The sequence below is a fragment of the Mirounga leonina genome, unplaced genomic scaffold, assembly GCF_011800145.1.
Source record: "Mirounga leonina isolate KUSES-001 unplaced genomic scaffold, KU_Mleo_1.0 Mir_125, whole genome shotgun sequence".
NCBI lineage: Eukaryota > Metazoa > Chordata > Mammalia > Carnivora > Phocidae > Mirounga > Mirounga leonina.
In genome coordinates, this window is record NW_023270305.1 from 25,176,236 (window position 1) to 25,199,849 (window position 23,614).

At 40.3% G+C, this 23,614-nt stretch overlaps 1 protein-coding gene and 1 long non-coding RNA gene across 6 annotated transcripts in view; both read right to left on the minus strand.

Annotated features, from left to right (window-relative positions):
* SLC8A1 (solute carrier family 8 member A1) overlaps positions 1-23,614 on the minus strand; it is a 367,453-nt gene that overhangs the window by 151,741 nt on the left and 192,098 nt on the right. The gene's annotated exons all lie outside the window — the stretch shown is intronic.
* On the minus strand, positions 464-8,050 carry LOC118007809. Its single transcript, XR_004678493.1, has 2 exons — positions 1,630-8,050; positions 464-591 (listed from the first exon to the last, which is right to left on the minus strand). It is a non-coding gene; the product is annotated as an uncharacterized LOC118007809 (long non-coding RNA).

The following is a 23,614-nucleotide window of genomic DNA, read 5'->3' on the forward strand; positions in this document are numbered from 1 at the left end:
TTCATAACTTCTCATCCAGTGGTATTGGTGTCACAATGAGAGCTGGATGCTAGTACTATCTTTGCTTTTTTCTTGATAAAGCTGAGAAACAAGTTAAACAAATGGTAAAACACGTGGATCTCTGACAGGCAATGACATAAAAGAGAAAAACAAACAGTTATCTGGAGAGCGTTTTATGGTTCATCAGGGACGGCTTTAAACGTGTTTGTTCAGAGCCTCCCTCTCAAAGACGCCTACACAAGAGCTGTCAGCTTCCAGTGACACCGAGGAAGTTTTACCTCATCCCAACATGCTCTATAGGCCTGCCCTTTCCAGAATCACACGACAAAACAAAAACAAAGGCAAAGCCCGAAGAGGGAAAATGGACGCTGCTTCATTGTCTCTTGCACCCAGTCCTTGAAAACGTCAAATCCAGAGCTCTTTATTCTGGGCTTCACTTCGGCTGTCCTTTTTGCCACATGCAAAACAACTCCATCTCTGGAAGAATCTGAAGGCCCTACTCGAATCCGTAAAAAGTCTTCCCAGCAATAGACACTGAAGATGGGACAGAGTTAGGCTTTCGTGGACGAGGAAGGCTTTGTGAACAGAGAGCTATGATCAGGCAGAAGGAAAATAATTGGAACAGTCAGTGGTTTGGCAGAGTTATCCATCCCCTCCCCCAATTTTTTTTTTTTCCTGAAAAGCAGAGCTGTATGGCCATGCACCCAGGGATTTTGGCGAAGTCCAGGAAAAGTGGACTTGTAATAGTTCGTGTAATTCTAGTGATTTAAGAGAAGCAGTGGTTTTGCCCATATTATAGACTACCTCTGAAAATATGTATTGCCCAGATGCTCAGGAGGTTAATTTTGAAAACATATTTTTATCTGTATAAAGCCCTGCACGTGCATCTTGTTGCCATTTCTTCTGAAGCTTTCGATTAAAAAGTTATTTATTATTTACATATATCTATTATAAACATAAAAAAATATATATATGTATATTTTTTTCCAATTGAAAGACTTGCCTACACAGTAATGGTTGGTCTGTAAGATGGCAAGTGTAAGTTCTAAGGCAGCTGGGCTGAAGTACCAGTCTAATGAACTCTGCATCAAGCAACTTATACTGGTGTCTTTGTCCACTGATGACCTTCTACATAGTCTTGAGCTAAGATGGACAACTACATTCACACACAGTCCACTGAGAACCATCCTTAAGGTAACTTCCAGTTGAAACCAAATAACCATGGACCTACCATGTGCAACTCGGAGCAACTGATGATTCTCAGACTGCATGGATCATGTCTTCTAAGTCACGTGGGTTTAACTGGTCAGACCAAAGTTATGACTGAGCCAGCTCTGCGCATGTGTTCTTCCTTGAACTTTCCACTTAGACATCCCTCAACAATGGGCAGGATGGAGTCACGCCTTCAGGCCGTTATGAATGCCATGTGGAGTCAGACTTTAAACCGTGACTTCCAAGGGTGCGTAAGTAATGTCTGTCCTCTTCCAGAGGTGGAATAGGCCATCGGGCTCCCCTCCCCCACTTCTTAAAAGATATTTAAAACAACTTGGAACCGAATAACTGATGTTATACTGAGCTTCCAAATCTTGTTTGTCTGGCAGAGAATATTTAAAAGGATGTGAGACTCACCATGTTCCCAGGCTGTCAATAAACCTGTACTGAACAATACCACCTTGGGACAAAAGCACAGTATAACGTGCTGTACTGTGGTGTCTAGTTGAATAGAAAAGACAAACACAAATGTAATAATTATAGAGCAATACAAGCCAGCCTAGCTATAGATCTAAGTGGTTGGTTGAGATGTCAGTGAGTCAAGAGCATATAAAACTGTTCTGCTTCCAAAACATGTTTGTGGGTTGGCAGCAGTCTATATATGTTCTCAGAAAAAAATAGTGAGAGCTAGGCACTTACAAAAGCTTACATTATATATAATGCCCCCGAACCAGAGACTTAAGAATACAAACTCATGATGTTTTATTGTTCCAAGAGGAAAAATACCTGCAATGCCAGGAATATTCCTGCCCAGAAGCTTGCTGCTGAGGATAATTCTATTCCTTATCCTCTCAGCCAACCAGGCAGGGGAAAGGTTGTGTGTCTGTATGTGTGTATATGAACAAGGACAAGCGGGTTCGTAACTCCAGCTCGCTACCCCAGGAGGACAGGGGCATGAGGCTGGAGTGAGGGACAGGGTGGATGAGAGATGAAGACGGAAGGATGGGAAACTAAAATGGGGGCTCTGCAGGGTGTGATCGTGAAGAGCCATCCTGGCAAGTGGGAGGATTCAAGTTTGTCTCCTCTCCTCCCACCTGCTCTACTTAACTCGCAGTGTGACTCGGAGCCGGGCACTTTCTCCCTCTGCAGAAAGATGGAGTAGTGCAGCAGTTACGAGTCAACCCTTGGTTACTTCTTTAACTCCTGGCTGGTTCTAGAGGGCAGACAGGAAGGATGGAAACAGAAGGCACTTTTCCCTTTGCTTCACCCTCATCATTGACACCAGCTCTGCCCCGCCAAGCCCAACACTTGATTACGGTTCCTGCAGGGATTCTGGAAAGGGAAGGAGCACACACCAGGTCATAAAACTTTAATGGCTGGCGGTCTGAAGCAACAAGGACAAGAAAAAGAAGTGGAGTGGAGTGTGAAAGCAGGTCCTGATCCTTTGGCTTAGAAACCACTTCTTTCCCCTTCCACCGTCCTCAGCCCTACTGCCCCCTGCAGACTCTGCCAACCATATGTGCTGCTTAAGGCAAGGTGGTCTGTTCTGATAATAAAACTGCCACGGAGTCTGGATTCATCACAGTGTTCTCATGAATTCTCATTTAAAAAGCAAATAAATACCCTCCTGGAGAATTGTTCCTAGGGCTTCGCACACGAAATGAACTTTTCATCTGCCTTGTTTTTATTGAACAGAACCATATTTCGGGAAAGCTAAATCATGTGTCATTAAAAAACCTAACACAGAGAAAAGGGTTTTAAAAATAGCCTTCAAAGGGAATGTATGTTCAGTTGAAGAAAAAGAGAAATGACAGAAGTTCCACCGGGGAAAGTTCTGGTTTCGGCGTGGCTCCCAAGAATGAGATGAAATGTTCTTGTTCGCCATAATTTGGGCAAAGTTCTCCCCGACCACCTGCCCCCTGACTTCATCTTCTCCCTCAGCTGAAACACCCACACGGAGGATATCTTCAAAGTGAGCCTAACTCCTGTGTTGTTCACAAGCCAGAGTATCCTGGCTCTTGAGAATCAGTTATGCATATCCCTTCCAACTCTGTGTTCAGTAAATTCATGTTGGGAGCTTGAAGTCATCCATCACACAAGTATTGACATCATGGGAATAGACAACTGCCACAAATCTTTGGAGGGGACAGTCTACCAGCATACCACTGGGTAAAAGTAAAAACAAAAACAAAAACAGAACCACATTTTTTTCCCCCAGAGAACCTCAAAAAGTACTTCACTTCTAAAATACCTCTACTAAATGACCTGATATTTTGACTTAAGACTATTACTACATGTTCTATAAAAACATAGTCTAAGAGCTAAATTTAATGCTCAGCTACAGTGATTTTTTTTTCTTTGTCGCTCAAATGCATTATAAAATCATAAACGGTATCATTTTTCCCCTTTGGGGAAAGTACAGGAATAGAAGCTATAAAAGAATAGGAAAGCAAGTAGATTAACCAAATCCTAATTTTTCAAATAATAATTTGATAGAATCTGATAAAAATGTTAAATTATTGGGAATACTGTTTCTGGTTATAAAATTTATGAGTATGGCTTGTGTTACGATGCAAACGGCAAAATCTTTCCTCTTTGAGTTACAAACATAATTTCACGTTGAGGGGGCAGGTGAGGGAATCCCAAAGGGCCTCTAATGAATTTTTTGCCTGGGACCTGTAAAGCCCTATATGCCTTACTTGCAGATTATCTGCAGCATTGAACTACCGTGTCCAGACGATCTCACTAAAATACACACTGGTACCCTGGAAAGGTAACATGGCAATAAAAGATTAACAAAAATTATATATTTTTTATCAGATTAGTGGACAGAGATAGGGCTTGAGGAGTGGGGTGGAGGACAAACACATCCTATAAGAAGTCTTGAGCAAGTGTTTTCTTGTAGGATAAGAGATCCAAAAGAGCGCATCTGGGACAATGTAAGGGCACTTGGAGGGAACCGGAAGGAGGGAGAATTTTTGCCCTTGATTCGGTCTCAGTTTGCAGGCTAGGCAGTCGGCTCCACTAAATCAAAGACTCTGTGTCTTCCTCACTGCTATGTCCTGATGGCACTGGATTGTATTAAAGTTCAAATATCAGTTGAATGAATGAGGAATGTGGTATGAAAATCAAAAAATTACTATTTTTCAAAAATTTTCTGTTTTTATCGTAGTTTAGAACATAGGTGAGATAATACAGTTTTAGGCAAATTATTTTATTTTCTTCAAGTTTTTATTTAAATTCTAGTTAACATATATGGTAATACTGGTTTCAGGAGAGTTTTAGGCAAATTCTATGTCTTCCCTTTGACCCACTTATAGTATTAATTCTCACAAGGTGTGGCGAGAACACTGGATTTTAAACTTAGGTTCTTTCTATAGTGATGACTCCTTCTCTTCCTATAGATGAGGAAGCCAAGCTGATGAATCATCAGAGAGAAAGACCATGGCAGAATCAGGGCCACATTTGCAATAATGTATTTCCTGGGAGGTCTTATTGCTTTCTCATTATCCAGGTTCACTGTCCTATGAGGCTTTGTTAGATGCTCACAAATAAAAGAATTCCAGCAAAGGGAAATTGGGTCTCTAAAAAACCACCATGCATTTTTTTAAAAACTAGAAGAGGATTCTAGTTGCTGTAGGTAATTTTATGTTTTAGTCATCAGGATTTGAAGGACCCTAATGATCCCTTTACTACATTTTATAATAAGTAATGGCTTTTCCTCTGTTTTCATAGATATTTGAAAGTTGTTCATATCAGTACCTCCCTGTCTTCACCTTTGATACACAGCAGTTAAATAAAAATGAAACCAAAAATATTTCAAGCAACTTGGTTAAACTCTAACTGACTCCCCCGGCAACTCTGATATTTACCCCCATGGTTTGTGCCCATGACAGAAATGTAGAACCGCTGGGCAGATTTTCTAGACATAAAAATTCAGTGTCATATACCGGCAGGCAAAGTTTATGCCAACTAAACATCTGTGTTTTTTATTATAAGAAGTGCTTTCTCAAACAAACTTGCCAGCCTACAATGTAAAGCCACAGAGGAAGCAAAGGGAAGGCGAGTCCACAGTGTCACGTGAGTGACTTTGAGAGTTAATGACTCCACGGCTTTGTATCTGAGGGCCTTACTGTGTTGAACACAATTTTAAAAATAAAAACAAAGTCTGTCCATGAGCAATAGCGAGGTGAGTTTCCCTGCTAAAATTCTGGTCATTACCTGGATCCCAAACTAAAAGTCCCTTGACAAAACCCAGGGTTCCACTGTCACGATATGATCCATTCCCGTGTGTAGATGAGTCACTGGGGTATTTTCCCCATAGAGGCAGGAAAGTGGGGTGCACGTCTATCAATGTCATAATGGGGATATGCATTTTGCAAAGGCCTCCTAGTGACTCTGCCACCATGTCACTCCAAAGTAGTGTTGCTTCAGTCACCTTTGAAAGCACCATAGGACCTCAAATATTTAAAGAGTAACTTTCCATGTCCCTCAAAAGATCCTTTGTTATTTTACATTAGTGTATTTATCCATTGGACCTTTCAGTTAATGTAAACTTCTTATCATAGTTTCATAAAACAAGCTAAAGTAGATTCACTCTTAATTTTGACTGTGAGATTGAGGTCATACTGACTCACAACAATACACTGATGGTTGGAAAAGGCAGCTTTATCTTTATCACCCCCCACCTGCTCACTTTTAAAATCGTACATGTTGAAAATCATTAAGAACAACTATACAACACACATGTCAGCAATCTGAGGCCACATTAAACTATAGCACCATATGGTTAGCTGTTTATTATTTTACCTTTAATCTTTACATGTACTTTATGAGTTAAAGATAAACTACATAAAGAGTGTTACATGGGAAACAGTGGAAAGCAATCAAGAAAAGAGGAAGGAAAACCAAAGAATGAGATCAATATACAGTTTTCTCTTTCTATAACCTATGTGCTCTCATCAAGGCAATGACAAATGAAAATAGGTTTCTTCAGGACTTTTTTACCTCCGACGCCAACACACACTGGAGGAGACTTCAAATGCCAATGACAGCCAAGTCGGACTATTGACCCATCCACTCTGTCATTTTTCTTCCTCCTGCATCGTAAGGCGATGGCCTTCAGAAAGTGAGGTGATAGAACTTAAGAACCCAAAGAACCAGGGAATCTCATGTGGGGCTTTGGGCTTTGTCTCCAGTATCTGAGCTGGTGTGGAGTCGTGCTGCCGTGGACAGCTGTTTCCAGAGACAGACCTGGTCACCTGCCATGATTTACATGATTATCTGTCATGGGGATAAATGCATCCAAGGAAAGCTCATTTCAGAACAGAATATGGTATGGACAGAAGACCTAATAGAAGTGCACCCAGAGGGGTGATTGTGATCTTTTAAGTCAATAAAACCTTGAAAGCCTCAGAAAATCATGGTTCCCTTCTCAACACACCACTTGTATTTTTTGATTTGTCTTTTCTTAAGCCTTCAGAGCAAAAGGCTGGGCCAGGGGATTTTAGACCTTGAATAGTGTCAACAGGGGATAAAAAGAATGTTCTATTATCTTGCTTATTGTCTTATTAAACGCAGTAATCCAAGCTTCTCTTCCTTCATCTAGTGACTTTCAGGAAAGGCAGAGACAATAGGCATTTGAAAATTCATCCTCAACAGATTTTGAGAGACCATCAATCACGTGAGAGAGGGCCTGTGTGCTTCTCCATCTTAATTCTGGGCTACTTACTCCATCCTTTTGTTCCAGTGGCCTTCTTTCCCTTCTTTGAGTAGAGCGCATTTTTTTACTGCTACAAAATCTTTGCACATGCTGTTTGTTCATCTAGAATGCTTTTCTTCTCTACTGCTCATTTTCCTGAATCTTACTTGTACTACAGGTTTCCATCTAAATACTACTTCCTTAGCAAAGGAATCCAAATCAGGTGCCCTGTTCAGTCCTCTCCTGAACCTTTTAATTTCACACATTTTTTCACTGCATTTATACTTTAGGCTTGTCTCCTTTCTTATTTCTGTATATGCCATGGGCATGAAAGCCTCACAAAGGAACATGTATGCTAACATACAGTAGGAGCTGAGTACGGAAGAATTTTTATTAAAAAAATAAGTGAATAAATAGAGTTTCTGAAAAAATAACTGGCAGCAATAATTGTGGATTTTAAATAAAGTTGTGGGGACGTCATTGTGCTCAATTAAGTAAACTTCAAACTAGGGGTTTAGAGTTTGTACACAAATCAGGGGAAGACTCAATCATGCATATTTAAAAATCCAGTTTTTCCCAAAAGAAGCACGTCCTCTAGGTGAAATTTACACACTTCTATCTTCCCTTAATATCGGAGAACTTTTAATATCTAGCTTTATAGGGCTTTGTAAGTACCAGAAAAATCACTGTATTGACACTAAGTGAAGGGTAAAGAAAGCAATTCTATTAAGCTGTTGACCTACTTTCTTTCTCTCTGGTTTCTTGAAGGCAATTGAAAAGTCCTCAACTGGGTACAATTTGAAGGTGGCTATTGCACTCTGTCCGGTCAGAAGCATATAGCTAGAGTAGGTTTTATAGACTTACCTATGTCCTATTCACTTACATAATTTTCTGCCATCAAGAAGAAAAAAAGGTCAAACTCTTGATGTTATTGAATCTGTTGTAAAACAAGGCATCTGGATGTTACTTTAGAAACAGTATTGATTGGTACAGAGTTTAAGGCATTATCGATTATTATATAAAGGTTTATGTGGCAGGTTTAGTAAATTTTGTGTATAGAAAGTGTTGGGATTAATAGAATCCATGACAAGCTGTTTAATGTTTTATTTTAAGATTTTATTTATTTATTTGAGTGAAAGAGAGAGACAGAGAGCATGAGAGAGAGCAAGCATGAGCACGGGCGGAAGGGCAGAGGGAGAGGGAGAAGCAGGCTCCCCCTTGAGCAGAGAGTCTGAAGCAGGGCTCGATCCCAGGACCCTGAGATCATGACCTGAGCTGAAGGCAGACGCTTAACCAACCGAGCCACCCAGGCACACCCCTGTTTAGTGTTTTAAATAAAGCACAGAATGGTACGAGAGAAACCAACTAAAATGTGCTATGATTTGCCTACAACTGCAATGAGATATCTTTATGGTCAAAACTAGCAAGGAGATTATCTATGCATGCCCTGTAACCCAGCAATTCTACTTCAAAGACTTTATTTTACAGACTGTTGCATAAGTGTATAAAAATTCTTTATGTAACATTTTTGTTTAAAGACAAAAACCCCAGAAACAACTTAAATCTCAATCAAAATATGGGACTATCCCCCTACCATACATTGTTTGCTCTCTGCCAGAAATTGTTCTAAGTATTTTTCATACACTCAGTTAATCTTCATAATGACAATCTTCAGTTATTGTCTCTACTTCAAAAATGACGTAAAGTAGCAGAGATATTAAGTGGCTAAGCTAGCGTTTGAATCTAAGCAAACATTTTAAAAAAGGAGGTAGACCTAAATTTACTGACACAATATCCAGGACACATTTTTGGGTTATAAAAAAGAATCCAGTTGCATATTAAATATCGTGCTAAATAAACAGCACTCTATATGTATATCTACATATGTATATAAGTGCCTAGAAAAGATCTAGAAGCATCTATCCAAACCAGTGAGCTGTTAACTCTTCTTTTTTTCTTTCTTTTTTTGTTTTTAAGATTTTAAATTTTTGACAGAGAGAGACAGTGAGAGAGGGAACACAAGCAGGGGGAGTGGGAGAGGGAGAAGTAGGCTTCCCGCTGAGCAGGGAGCCCGATGCTGGGCTCGATCCCAGGACCCCGGGACCATGACCTGAGCCGAAGGCAGATACTTAACGACTGAACCACCCAGGAGCCCCAACTCTTATTTCTAAGCAGAGTTTTAAAGTGGAGTTTCATCTTTTACGTTTTTTACACTTCTGAATTATTTAAATTTTATATATTTAAATGGCAAAGAAATGACTTCCTGGGTTATTAAAATAAAATCAAATGCAAATCACATTCCCACCCCTGCCCTAAAGGCAGTGATTAAAAAGGTATAACACTTACTGGTTGTATTTTTGTTTCCTAATTATGAAAAGATGTTATGAAAGAACCCAATTTTAAATAGTCTACCTTTGCATGTACATGTATTCTGTATGTAACAAATGTAGAGTCCTAAATAGATGACTTTTGTGGAAGAAAAGAAAGAACACAAGGAAAGTTAGATTATGTTAAGTCCAGAACTACTCCCAAATTTCTTTAGATACACAGCATATATATGAGAAAAATGATGACATGATGAATCCATAAAGATAACAGTATTAATAATGGATTAAAATAAATATACTGAATGTGAAAATCATAATGGGAGTTGTAATGATTTAGTATATACTGTCATCATGCTTACAGGATTCATTTTTAAATTTTTATTTTTTTAAGTTTATTTTTTAAAAGATCTATCTATAAACATGACTAAAGAAATGGGAAATTGTGATATTCGCTGTGTTTATTTAGTGTGATGCTCTGAAATCCATCTATGTGATGAATGCTAGAAGGCAGGATGATAGCACAAGATTTTGATCACAAGAAGGAAATATGACACAAGAAACACCTGTGAATCATGACATGTTGACATGGAATTTTGATAAGTCCTATCTTGCAATAATGTGGCCAAAAGATTATTAACCCTTTAAATTCAATTTAATAAGCTCCCGTGAACATAAGCGCTTTATTATCAGTCCATCCACAAACAATATACATTTAGAATATATTATATCTAGAGAGACCGCTACAGTAAGACTGAAAGGCAGAGTTCTTACTCTTGTGAGCAGGAGATGGGGGAAAGACTCAGGGTGTGCCTACTGGTGGTGAAGAGGGAATTGCAGAGTGTTCAGCCACCATATTGAGAATTTGGGAAGTGCCCTTACTTCGTGTAGAACTGGTCACCGCTCTTGAGTTTTGTCTAGAAAACCTAATCTTTTACTCAATTTTGCAAAGAAATGAGGAACAGGCTTCAGTCCACTCTCCTAACCCATTTAGTCAACTCTGGTTTGCCTTGTGTATTAGTACTCAATCTTTGGCAACTGAAGAATATTAAAAGTGATTTAAGAAAAAAAAAAAAAATGCCAGGAAGTGCTTCAGGTATTTTTTCCTTAACTAGGAGAGCCCAAGGGCAGAATGAGTAGGTCCCCAAATTTCTAGGAATGACATCTCCTTGTTGGGAGCAACCTGAAATATGCAGTTGTGACAGTCTAACTCCTGAGACACTCTCAGTTATTTAAAGAGAGAGTAAAGATAACACCAGCCAAGCAATAGCAGTAAACTGATTTCTTTTTTATAAATATGTATGCCTCATTTAGGAGATCTATTACACTTCCAGTTAAAATGAGACTTTGCTACTTTCCGTAGCTTTAAGAAACATTTACTTATTTTCCCCTATTAACCACATGGGTGGGAAAAACTCATTGGTGGTCTCTTCAAACTCTCCATTAACTTTTGGTGACTTTTGGTAACTGGACATTTGATGTTGGACCTGAATGCTAAACTGCATGTGTTCTATAGACAAATGCATGCGAACGAATGAAACTCAAGGCGTAGCTACGATGTACTTAAAACATCCACCATTTCTTCTGCAAATGTCTTGAAACAAAATACTGAATATAAAAGATTTACTATCAAATGTACAAAATTCAAACTGTTGCTTTAAGGCAGCAATAAGCTCACCCCTTAATATATATTCATAGTACAATTTCCTACATTTTACTGATTCTTTTTTATTTCTCTTTTTATCAAATAAAACAAAATAAAGACAAAACTCTGCTAAAAACATTCAATGGAAATAAAACAGCTAAGCCTTTTTAATTAAATGTATTTATTATCAAATTAGATAGCTCCATGTAGTATTTTATATTTATTCCTGTTACTTCTCCTTATTTTATTTTTAACTCATTTTCCCTTCCGTGGGAATTGTTTGTTAATACTGAAACCGTCACAGAGTTTTTGCTCTCTTCCTTGTATGTTATCATCAAGTTCATTATCAACCCGTATTTTTACCCAAATAATTGACAAAGCATTAGATGGACTTCTCCAAGTACTCTTCTACGCCACTCCACCAGAGACTCCCTCTAAGCACCACACTTTGGTACGGTTGTCCCTTAATAGTCCCATAATCCAGCCCTCCCTGATCTCATAGCGCTGGTCTTGGTTACATGACTATAAGGAAAGCTTTTTTTAAATGTTGTACTGAACCGAAAGCCCAGGATACATGTGATGTTCTCCTGGTCTTCCCACTAGGAGCTAGGTCAAAGACATAGAAATAGCAGGTGGATTCCTTGAGGGCAGACATTATATCCTATCCATCTCTGAATTCCCATTTTCAGACCCAGTGACCACATGACATTAAATATGGGTTAAATAATATTTTTATTGGGAGACTCTCAGGCTTTTGAAGAAGTTGCTTTGTGGTCCTAGCTATGCCATCTTCTTGCTGTGTGACTCTTAGTATCTAAGAATCTAATTCTAAGATCTCTTTCAGATACAAGATTCTACCTAGACTGAGCACTTTTTACCTTGTAACAAGGTGGAGCAGGAACCTGTTTCCCTAACTCTATGTATTTTTCTGAAAGAAATTTAAAAAATATATTTTTAGGGGTGCCTGAGTGGCTCAGTCGGTAAGCCTCTGCCTTCGGCCCAGGTCAAGATCCCAGGGTCCTGGGATCCAGTCCCGAATCGGGCTCCCTACTCAGTGGGGAGCCTGCTTCTCCCTCTGCCTGCTGCTCCCCCTGTTTGTGTTCTCTCTCTCTCTGTCAAATAAATAAATAAAATCTTTAAAAAATATATATATGTATTTTTTTTTAGTTTGTCAATAGATCCTGAGATAAAAGCAAGTATGTTATTTCCACATGTGTAAAGCAAATATCTAATCACATGTCTAAAGACAATATGGTGCCCATCATTTGTAAGTTCGGGAAAATAATGCAGTCTGGATCTTTCATCCAGCTGTTTAACATATGTAAATATGAACTTAGAAACCCTAAAACACTTTACTGGAAGGGAGATAATCTTAGCATTAGACTGATATAGATTGACAATTTCAGGGAATGAGTGAACCCTTAATGACTCATCTTCAGTCAATCCTTTAAAGAGGAAGACTACTACTGTAATATGTAAACTGAAGAAATCTGTGCTCAACTAAGAGAAAGAGGTATGCTTTAAGAATGAGCTTCATACAGAATGGGAGAATTATGAAATCCACATTCTAAAAAACCCTAGTGTCTGTTTACTATGGCTAATTAGTGTGTGGATGGTAGAAATGGGGAACACACCCCAAACATAAAATGGCTACTCTGTCCAGTAAATTACTCCCACCTGCTTCCTACTGGGAGTCACACTGACTTCTTGGCTATTTTCTTCCCATAAATGGATTTGGTTATAAGGTTTGGAAAACTGGATATATTTTATTTTCAGCAGCTTTAGCTTAATTGGGCTTATGAATGAAATCTTCTGTTTTTATTAAAAAAGAGCATCTTATTAGGGGATGGAGCGTGAGGCATATGGGGAATGGATGAAAGTATTAATTTCAGGGGGAAAAGAAACCCTATACAGACAATAATCACCAACATTTTGCTGTCCCTCAAACTGATTAATTAGTTTAATCTTTTTTAGATTCATTCCAGAGAAGTCCTACCATTTACTCCATTTTAAAAGAAGTTAAAAAGCTATGGTTTCAACATTGTGGTCAGCGTTGAACTTGTAAAATGGTAATAATTTACATATTCTGGGGCACTATTGTAAGGAAGGTGTGAGAGATGGCACAGGAGAGCAGGCTGAAGGCTATAAAAACTTATATGATATATTATATATAATTGCAGAGTACTATTATTGATGGTGAAATACAATAGATGATAGTTTATTTAGATTTTAAAAATATTTATGTAGAGCACTCCGACTGAATGATTTAGACGTTTACAACAACTATTCAGTTAGTCCGTACTCTGCCCTGGGCTCATACCGTCCTGTCCCCCACCACCCCGTCCTGGCCACATATAGGGAGTAGGAAGAGTGGCAATGAACCTGGATCGACTGGACACAGAGGTGTAGGCTATTCAAAGAGTAACAAAATGCAAAGTTCCAGACTCGATTCCCCAGCAAGGCAGTTAGCCAGGCATCTCTCCCGGGGTGACCTGGATCTGAAGCTGGGGGTGACCTGGATCTGAGGCTGGTGGGCACCGCACAGGCCAGCTCCCTGGGCAGCAGAGCTATGTGAGGTGCTTGCACTGATCCTACTAGCGAATGTTTCTGTGGCTCTGTGTCACAAACAATTTGTTTCTACATCTTGTGCCATCAGAATCCCGGGAAAGATGTCCATACTCATTATCCATGAAAGGAGTTGATTGCCTAAGTGATTTGCCTGCTTTCCACAGAGTGGCGAACAAATATTAAAGGCACTTTTAGCCACAAGATTGCACTGTCAGCAGTCAGGCTCTCCTCCTTGATTCCTCTCTCTCACCCTCATTCTCTAGTAGACACTGTGGATCAACTCATTCCCCGAGTGGCTTGTTCATCGAGAGCTCAACATCCCTGGGACGTCTGTTAATCCTGTCCTGAAACTGGACGTGACATGAAGAAGGGGAGGTAGGTGTAGGAAAGTGACACGTTGCTGGCTTGCTTCTCAGGAAGGGGGACTGAGAGGTGATGAGGAAACATCTGGACTCGCAAGGGTGGTCATCCAGGGAACTGGAAGACTGGCTTCTCGCCTCCATCCTCCTTCACCTTCAATTCCATCACTCTATATTTTTGCCTGCAAACAAAACAGTGACAAAGTCTCCCGAAGAATCTCCCTGTGAGCATTCCTGAGCCTCCTGAACTCCTGAGCCCCATGCACACATAGCTGCTTCCATCACAGTCCTGGCCCTTGGGAAAGAAATGAGCACATTATGCTAGTACTTCCAAAGGGAAAGACATAAAACCAACTACTTGCTTTGGTGACAAACATCGAAAAGAAGCATGGTTTTCTTTTCTTTTCTTTTTTTTTTTTTAAATTCCCCATGCACCAACTGCTCTCTCAATAAAATCTAGGACACTTAAGTTCCTCTAGCATATGCCAGATGTGTGTTGAATACTATCTCATGTTATCCGCACAGCAATCCTACAAAGTCATTATTGCTATTACACCCACTTTACACATGAGAAAGCAGGCTTTGAGAGGTCACATAATTAACAGAAAATCAAGCAATTAGTAAGCTGTGGAGCCAGGGTTTCCCATCCAGCTCTGGATGGTTCCAAAGTCTTTCTGTTTCACTGCGTTAGAAAGTTGGATGCTTGAAATCTAGAATGTTCTATTTTACAGAGAAGACACTATACATTTGCTATTCATTCCCTAGGCTGGCTCATGATAAAGTATTGTTTCAGCTCCTCAGAAGAAGGCTGAAACAAGGGATGCACAGGAGACTAGAATTCTTCCGAGTCCCACTGTACCCCACAAGCGAAGGAATTCTTTACAGTTCAAGCCTCAGACACAAGCTCTGAGCTGCAGCTTTGAATTTTGCCACAGCCTAGAAACTGAGCTCAAACTTGGGACCGGAACCCCAGTCATCCTGATCTCTGAGAGGGACTGGGGTATTTGACGGCTGCCCAGAAGGAAACGGGCTAAGCAGCCTCCTCAGGGAAAGGCTGAAGACAGTAGCCAATGACAACGATGCTCATTCTTTAGTTAGCCTTAGACGGAATCTTTCTGCTTTGATGATCTTAAAGAGCCATATGGAGAGCTATTTAACCAAATATATAGACCAAAGAGCTGGGAAGGGGTGACCAACGTATGTCTCTCACTGGTAGGTTAAGGCAACTTGTCTCAAATTCGGGAAAAATCATTATTTAATCATCATCCTTTTGGAGGACCTAGATTTTTCAAGGTGAAGAGAAAAGGAAAATGTGATTGGGCCCTACAATTTTGTAGGAACAGAGTGGGGAGAAGGAGCAGTAAGTTCCCGTGACTGGGGGTCAGGCGGTCCAGTTTTGCAGCCTGTCTCTTGCACTGACTAGCTCCATGACCTTGCACAATAACAACAATAAAACAGGGTTAACCTTTGTTCCTTGAATTCTGTATGTCAAGAATTTGCTAAGTACTTTATATATATTGTTTCCTTTAGGATTTAGATCAACCCTATAAACTAGGTGTTATAAGGCCTTACTTAGAGATAAAGAAACTAAGTGTGGAGGAGTTGATAGAAATTGTCCATGGTCACAAAGCCAGTTAGTGGCTAAGCTGGTAATGAATCCAACACTCAAACTCATGGCCTCTAGGCTACTTTGACTTCAAGTCTCTGTTTCCTTATCCATGCCATTCTGAACTTGGCTCCACAGGATCGGAGAGCTTGCCAGCCTAGCTCTGGGAGTCCATGGAGATCTAAACATCTGAAAGAGGCAAAGCCAATAAGGCATTTTCAAATTCTTCCCTCTTTACAGACTGTAAGCACTAGCAAAATGAACTGAATCTGGGTACTGTGACTCTACTCTGCCAGAATCTGATTTATTTTGGACAAGTGTCTGTTTCCAATGGTACCATTCTCAGCTGACCATGGGATGCTAGGTTCCTTCAAGTAACTCAAGTGACTCTACTAAGGGACATGGGTCTTCATCCAGCCACAGTCTGGCCAGCTGGCAACTCTCCTTCATCTTCCAGAGCAAGTAAAATGCCCAGGCCATGGTTAGGCTGTGACAAGAGCCTTGAACCATAAGATGTCATTTACCAAGAGAGCTTGATTAAGTCACCATCGCCTTAAAAATTGGCTCCAGTGGCTGGTGAACAAACACACAATATCAAAGTCTTCTAACATCTGGCATATGCTTTCATAATGTCACAATATTCCAAAACAGTGGTAGTATTTTGACCACAGGCAAATACAAAAGGACTGCTGGGAAACCTGACAGATGCTACCAGAACGAGCCCCTCAGAAATTTCCTGCGTCTAGTTCATATTTGCCCTTTCGCTTGGATTTTTAGGCCACTTGATTCTTGGTGAAGGAAATAAGGAGGATGTTGGAATAGCAATTTCCAATATCCAGATTCCAGACATATCAGCCTGCTACAGACAGAACTCAAATCCAAGGCATTCCTGGAATCCCCATGTTAATTACCACATTATCAGGTCCTGGAAGGACTGTGAGCTATTGTATAAGGATTCTGAGTAACTCGATTCCCCTAATGAACTCAAGCCACCCAGACAATGGAATGAACGGCCTGTAGCCAGTCTGGGCCGCTACCTCTCACCCCCGCAGTCTCAGAGCCTTGGCCTCTCCTGGGTTTGGCACACAGCCTGTCCTTCCCCACTGTCAGCCTCCTTGGCGCTGCTTGGCAGTCCTTCTCTTCCACACGGACTGCCCAGAGTCTTGTCCCACCCCTTTCCCTCCACCCAGCCACGGCCACTTGCGCCTCAGCGTCTGCCCATTCATCACCACCCCGGCCTTCTAGTTTCTTGGTCCTGCATGGTTACTCCTGGGTAACTGGCTGTGGCTCTCAGTCCCCAGGTCCAGCTGTTTTCCAGGCTGCACCCATGCTCACCTAAACCTCGAGCTACACAGGTAAATCCAGGCGGAATTCCTGTGCTCCTTGCTGCCAGATGAACTTGGACCTTTGCTTCTGAGCATCTTCAGCCTATCCACCCATTTAACTCTAAAACCCTTTTGGTCAGGGCTTCTCAACCTTAATGTGCGCATGAATCACCAGAGGGTTTTGTTAAAATGTAGATTGGGCTTCAGTAGGTCTGGAGTAGGGGTTGAGATTCTGCCTTTCTAAAAACTTCCCAGGTGACAGCAATTTGACTGATCCAGAATCAACCTCGAGTAGCAAGTCTCTGGAAAAGGGGCTTTGTCCTATTCCTCTTGGCACTCCTGGAATTTCAACCTTATTATCACAGCCACCACTACGTGCGTGGTAGCAGAAATACAAAATGATTGCGACACACATTGATAGATGAATGGATAAAGATGTGGTGTGAACTGCAATGGAATATTACCCAGCCATAAAAAAGAAGGAAATCTTGCCACTTGCAACAATATGGATGGATCTACAGAGTATAATGCTAAGTGAAATAAATAGGAGAAAGAAAAATACCGTGTGGTTTCATTCATTTGTGGAATTCAAGAAACAAAATGGACAAAAAAAAAAAAGACAAACCAAAAAACAGACTCTTAACTATAGAGAATAAATGGATGGTTACAGAGAGGAGGTGGGGGTGGAGAGATGGATGAACTAGGTGTTGGGGATTAAGAGTACACTTATTGTGACGAGCACTGAGTAATGTATAGAATTGCTGAATCACTATATTGTACACCTGAAACTAATATAACACTGTATGTCAACTATAGCAGAATTAAAATTAAAAAGATGATTATGACACAGTCCCTGTTCCCAAGAGCATATAGTCTGGGGTGGGATTCTCACCCTCAGCATTATTCACATTTTGGGCTGACAATGCTTCGTTGTGGTGGGCTGTCCTGTGAATGGTAAGATGTTCAGCAGCATCCCTGGCTTCTAACCACTATACACCCATAGCACCTCTACTCACCAGATATCGAAGCCCCTACCAATTGTGACAATAAAAAAATGTCTTCAGGCATTGCCAAATGTCCTCCGGAGGAAAAAACTGCCCCTGGTTGAGAATCTTTGGTCTAGGTGGGAGACAGACATGTTAATAATAAGTGAAATGAAGGATCAAGTTAAAGAGCACAGTTTAGGAAGAGGGATTACTCACATTTCAGAGGGCGTGATGAGTATCAGGCACACAGTAGGTGCTCAGGAAAAGTTTATTAGGTCAACAAATGAACTGCCAATGTCCTCACATTCCCTGGTAACTATAACAATTTACCTTGCTGGCCTCAGCTAGTGTTAAAGATACTTGCACATTCCAAAGATAAACATCTAACTACTTTACTGACATAACGAATTTCCATGGATATATTTATTTACCAGGTACATTAAAAGGGAAGAAAGAAAGCTTATCTTTCAGAATAATTCAGATGGAGTAGGGTTATTCGTAAAAAGATGAGACTCTTCCCATAATAAATAACAGTTTTTTTAAAGGAAATTTTTACTGATTTTTTTTTTTTTGATATTATAAGCACATTCATACTAGAAAATGACAAAACGGAGTGTGTGTACATATAACTCTGTAAGTGAATTCAAGCAGAATTGTGCATTTTGTAGCTTGGCTCACCTTAATGCATTCTCTTAAGCAGCTGTGTCTTTTCCCCTACAGGTTTTGTGAGGATGAATACATTTCCAAGACACTCTATTCTGAGATGTTCATGTTCCTACACAGATGCATCTGACATCTGACCACGCATAAACAGGATGGCAAGCCGGCAAGCAGATAAACTTAGGGAACCCAAGTAAGAGGGAAGCCGGGGAGAGTTCACATTTCTGGAATGGAGATAAGGAGCAGAGCTGTAGGGTTGGGGTCTTGGCGTCAAGTGGTAGAGCAAAAATAATGTCAGCATTTGGATTCATGTAACAGGGTCGCAAGTTGAAGATGTTTGGGTGATTTATCTTATTAAGGAGGCAGGAAGAGAGAAGAGTGTAATTTGGAGGCAGAACAATGAGTCTGTGCCTGGAGAATACAGAGGTGCAAGGGCATTCGAGGACATCTAAAAAGAAGAGGAATGGAGAAGGGGGGTGCATAACATGGAACATTTCAGTGCAAATTTTTTAGACACGTACTTGGTAGATGTTATTATCCCTTAACATTTTGTAAATGGAAGCCAAAAAGAGGTCCACAGGGAAAGTTCTTGGAGATATATACCAATTGGACTGAAATACCCACAGTTGCCAAAGGAAAGTGTGACACTCAGTCCCATTGCCAAAGTCAGTAAGCCTTGGCCCAAATAGTGGCAAACCTTTCCTTTTAGAATACAGTTTCTTAATTTAAACCCCAATGTCAGTTCCTGCACAGAAGTGGAAATCGGCAGATCTGATGCGGAGGCCAGGCTCCATGGCTGGTTGGCTATGAGAAACAACATCGTTGCTCCAGTTTTCCTATCTGTAGAATGGGGAAGCTAATCCTTTCCACCAATCTATGCTAAAGGAATACTGTTATAAATCAGAGGGCAAATCTCTGATTTTTTTGGTTGTTATTTAATACAGAGTGTTCCTGCATTTACTATAATAAAGGCTTCTTCTGTTTCAATCCATAAATTTTAAAAACAATAATATAAATAATTCAACCCAAGAAAACCCAAAACCCTATAATAAGAGCCTTTGGTTTTGGTATCAGAAATTGGATAGAAGGATACAGTCTCTGGTTAGATTTCTTAGCAAGGGCAATCTAAGCTCCTGTTTCCCAGAGGAGTCTGGTTAGTAACACAGTTCATATAAAGGAAGCAAACCCACAAATGTCAATTTAGGACTATTATCTCATGTTCTATCTATTTTGTGTCTTTCAGTGGCAGGTGATAACAGCAAAGCCCCTGGAACCATCCAGAGGGGAAGATGGACAGTCAGTACTGAGTCTGGGTTGGCTGCCATTGACAGCACAGGGTTCTGACTATAGAACATCCAGAGCAACCAACTCTGAAGACAATTGCCAGTTCTGTGTCATTAAGAGCAAGAAAAACAAAACAGAACAAAATGCTCAGACACTCAGAAAAAAGAAATAATGAAACGAAATGACACAAATCAAAACAAACACTATTCAAGAGGGTTTTGTTTCTTAACGTCTAAGAAACCCGTGTTGGCCCAATATACCAGAGAATTTCTGGTCCCTACTAAAGCAAGAGGGGCTCTTTTTTTGTGGCATCTGCCTTTGGCTAGTTTTGGAGCAGAAAATGCCCACATTTTGCTGCAGTGATATCATCTTAGCAATTCTTACTGTTGTGAAAGGGGCATGAATCTAACTGGCATGATGGGAACGCAACGGAATGGCGGCATGGCATGCCAGGAGTAGGGAGCCTCTCAGTTAGCGCCTCAAGATCTGGATCTCAATCAATCACTACTTCACTGGATCATCCTGGGCAAGTCTGCACCTCACCTTAGTTTCCTCTTCTGCAAAGTGACAAGACTGTGCCTGATACCTTCCAATCGGCCAGGAACAGATAGAGAGGGTGACGTGGAAGAGTCAGTCAGAGGATACAATGAGGCAACGTGTGATGGAAAGTAACCAGCGACTCCTCAGCTTGGGTGGACTTGGGTCATTTGTGTGGGGCAGTGAATGAGAAGCAGCAGCTTGGGAAGTGAGGCTGTGAAGCTCCGAGCCACCGGGACTCCTGGGGAGCATCACCGATATCCTAATGCTGTACTTGACTCCGTAAGCAGAATTTCTCTGTTGGAAAAATAATCAAAACAAAATAACAACAAAGCCCTAAAGGTATATTGGGCTCACAATTCTGAGAGCAGTTCAGTCCTGTGGGGGAGGAGGGAGCCAGGTAGACGCCATGGAGATCAGACACCTGACCAATTAGCTCCACAGGGAACGCTGCATAGGGCAAAGCTCTGTCATCCCATCTCTTTGAAGAAGCGTCTTCTCTGGAGGCCTTTAAAAATAGGACATGCTCTCAGCAGGTAAGATGATGAGGTATAAACCTACCTGGGGGAAGTGGATAGGGAATATGGCCTTCCAAAATATTTGGGGCATTGGGTCTCATAGATAGCTGGACTCTAAAGCTAACTGAAGATACTGAGATTATGTTTATTCAACCTAAAGCTCTGGGACCCAGTGAAATATCCAGCTGAATCAATTCTTTTGAAGAAAAAAAAAAAAAACTGGCCAGTGAAATCCAACTTGTTTTTGTTATGTTGATGTTGCCTTATCTATCCATCTATCATCTATCTATCTATTTTGCTTTAGCAAAATATCTTTAGCTTTAGCTTTGAGGGGACAGATACCAAGGGAACTATGCTTCAGGCTGAATCTCATTTCTTGCCTATTTACCTTCTTAGTCAAGATGCATTTTAATGTTTTAGACAGGAACCACATTATCAACCCAGGAATAAAGTTTATAGACATTTGCTGTGCTCTCTCAACAGTAACAAGAGAAGTACCTCCCTAGGGAAGAAGGATGTTAGGCCCTGGAAGGCACCCAGATAAAAAGCAGCTGTGTTTCTGGCTGTACCTACATGGTCCTGACCATCTCCCTAAAATTGGTTGTTGAAATATTTCCAAATGTCTAAGCAATTCATATTATATAAATAAAGATTACCTGAATACTTTAACCAAATTTTCTTGAGATATAATTTACATACCATAAAATCTACTTTATTAAAGTATATAATTTAGTAGTTTTTAGTGTATTCACAAGGTTGTGCAACCATCATCACTTTATAATTCCAGAACATTTTGATCACCTGAAAAAGAAAGCCTTGTACCGATTACCAGTGACTCCTATTTTCCCCTTCCTCCAGCCCTAACAATCACTAACCTACTTTCTGTCTCTATGTATTGACCTATTCTGGATATTTCATGTAAATGGAATCATACAGTATATGGCTTTTTGTGATTGGCTTCTTTCACTTAGCATAATGTTTTCAAGATCATGTTATAGCATGTGTCAGTACTAACATCTTGTAAGCAATTACTATGTACAAGATTGCTAGGTGTTGAAGCTTTTCTTTTCTTCTGGATGTATGGAGTTGAAGCAGACCCAGCTTACCCTCACCAGCCTTGGATGCATGGGTCACAGGCTACATGTTTGTGGTACAGGCCAAGGGTTACAAGGACCAAAACTAGTTGGGTTAACCCAATGGGACATGGCAGGTTTCATAGAACATAAGCAAAAGACAGGGCACAACTGGAAAGTGAGGTAAGAAAGAGCAAAATAAAGGAAGTATCCAAGTAATATTCTATTATATATATATATATATATATATATATATATATACACCATATCTTCTTTATTCATTTCTCTGTCGATGGACATCTGGGCTATTTCCATAGTTTGACCATTATGGACGTTGTTGCTATAAACATTGGGGTACAGGTGCCCCTTCAGATCACTACATCTGTATCTTTGGGGTAAATACCTAGTAGCACAGTTGCTGGGTTATAGGGTAGCTCTATTTTTAATTCTTGAGGAACCTCCATACTGTTTTCCAGGGTGGCTATGCTGAGTGAAATAAGTCAATCAGAGAAAGACAATTATCGTATGGTTTCACTCATATATGGAATATAAGAAACAGCACAGAGGATCATAGGGGAAGGGAGGGAAAACTGGGAAGAAATCAGAGAGGGAGACAAACCATGAGAGAATCTTAACTCTAGGAAACAAACTGAGGGTTGCTAGAGGGGAGATGAGTGGGAGGGGATAGGGTAACCGGGTGATGGGCATTAAGGAGGGTACGTGATGTGATGAGTACTGGGTGTTATATGCAACTGATGAATTACTGCACTCTACATCTGAAAGTAATGATGTACTATATGTTGGCTAATTGAATTTAAATTTAAAAAAAAAAAAAAAGAAAGTATCCGAGGGGCACAGTTATGATCTAGGTACCAGAAGAGAAACCAGATAAGAGAGAAAAAACAGTAGATAAGATAAGGTCGGTGGCCAGGGATACAATCCAAGCAGCCAGGGATGAAGTATCTGGGTCTGTAACAGGGCCCTGACTAAAGGCATGGGCTCCAGGGTTCTCTATGACAGAATCATAGAATATTTGCACTGGAGGAACTTAGAGCTCCCTTCTCCAACTCCATTTTAAAGATGAACAGTATGGGCCCCAGAGAGGCTGAGACCTCCCAAGTTCACAAACTTTAGAGATTACCCCCTTAGTCTCCTTCCTCTCCATAGAATACATTTTCCACAATAGCTCATTGCCACATGGGCAACAATTGGATTTGGTCATATGTTAGTGTCAAAAAGCAGCTTAGCAGGCATATACCCTCATGGTATGCAAGAGCCAGCTAGAGATCTTAAGATATTTTTACATTAGCTTAAAAGAAAAACTTGGTGTCCTTTGACCTAATGTTTATTGGCTAATTGTCTAAACAGATAAGGTTCCTTTATATTTAAAATAAATTTCATAAGTTAGTATCAATGTATAGACTTAGAAACTGAGGAAAAATGAATGGGGTGTCCTGAGAGGTCAGCCAAAGAAAAAGGCCTAATTCTGTTACTGTGGTTACAACAGTGATGCCCAGAATTTGTACATAAATATCATGTAATGACCACTAAAAAGCGCTTAGTGTTCAACAGCATTGTAAAATTAACAGTTCACCAGGCATGACTCCAAAGCACTTTGCCATTTAAAATTCAGAACTGTAGTTTTTTTAATCTATTTTTTGCTAGAATCATGTGATAGAGGAAATCTTTGATCCTTCAGAAAAATGAAAAAGAAATTAAACAGACCTTAACAGCCTTGAGATTGGTTAGGAATTTTTTGGTGTATTCATATATAATGAAACAATTGAAGGCATTAAAATGGTGGTATGGATGTATA